Source organism: Cyprinodon variegatus, unplaced genomic scaffold (genome assembly GCF_000732505.1).
Source record: "Cyprinodon variegatus isolate N-32 unplaced genomic scaffold, C_variegatus-1.0 Scaffold28, whole genome shotgun sequence".
NCBI lineage: Eukaryota > Metazoa > Chordata > Actinopteri > Cyprinodontiformes > Cyprinodontidae > Cyprinodon > Cyprinodon variegatus.
The window spans coordinates 421,510-422,830 of record NW_015150481.1 but is presented as its reverse complement, the minus strand read 5'-3'; positions in this window follow the sequence as shown (position 1 = coordinate 422,830).

Here is a 1,321-nt window from a genome sequence, read left to right as displayed (position 1 = left end):
AAAACTGTAAATGATTTTCTGCAGATCATTCATAGAACCAGAGGAGTCAGTAACAAAGCACCAATACTTCCTAACTTTACTTAAGTAGAAATTCTAGCTATTTACTTTAAAAGAGTAATTATTTTTTAAACAATTTTTTTCTTCTACTCTTTACATTTTTTTATGCAATTATCTCTACTTTCTACTCCTTAAATTTAAAATTAGACTCGTTAGTTTTGCTTCATTTAAGCTCATTTTCATTAGGGCCTAAAAAATAAAAACCATTAAAATAATTAGTTTCATCCAGACAATTAACGTCTTTGTGGTTGGACTCGGTGCTGCCCCAACCTGTTGCTCCCCACATACCAAAATTGTTTTTCCAGATGAAGCAAAGTTAAATGTGACGCTGTTACCATTTATTATAAAACTAAGAAAATGAAGTCTAAGGAAATTATCATCCAGAATTGTAGAAAAATTTTCCTTTAATAGATTAGAGCAGTAAAGTTCCTGGCTTACTTTTACTTTTATACTTTAAGTAGTTTTAAAATTTGTACTTTTACACTTTTACTAGAATAAAAAGCTGAAGTTGATCCTCTAACTTCTAGAAAAGTGTTTTTAAACCGTAGGATTTATACTTCTACTGCAGTAATAAACATGAATACTTTAGGCAGCTCTGCTAGGGGAGTAAAAAATAAATAAAACCTTTATAGAAATATTTTTTTGGTGCAATTGCTTTGAGTTGGTAGGTAAAATTATCAGCTGTTCAAACACTTTTGTTTGAGATAAATAAAAGATCTGGTGCCGTCATTGTCCCATTTCAAGCTAAAGAGAAGATGGTTCCATTTACCCGTCTGAATGGAGCCAAACGGACGCATTTCCAGGGAATTTAACGATGTTTACATCAATGTTTGCTTTGGGTGACTGAAAGGAGGCTGAAATAAGCCAGAAGACATTATTTCCTGCATTACTTTTACACTTTAAAAAGTTTTTAAAATGGTACTTTTACTGGAGTACAAAGCTTAATATGATACTCTAACTTGTACTTTTGTAATAAACATGAATACTTTTGAGACCTCTGCATAGAAGAACAGAACAGAGCGATGGACAGAGACTCTTCATGTGTTCTGGGGTAGAACTGAACAGAACTGGAACATGCATAGGCTTTATTTACAGACAAAATGAGTCAGAACCACAAACACATCGGGTCCATCACAGGAAACAGTCCACACAGAAGCTGCTACGGTACCGAGCAGGTCCGGTTCTGCTGCCAAAGGGAGACAACGTTCCTGTGTCACTTAAAAACGAGACGACTTCCTGAAAACATGCAGCAAAAGCAAATGTT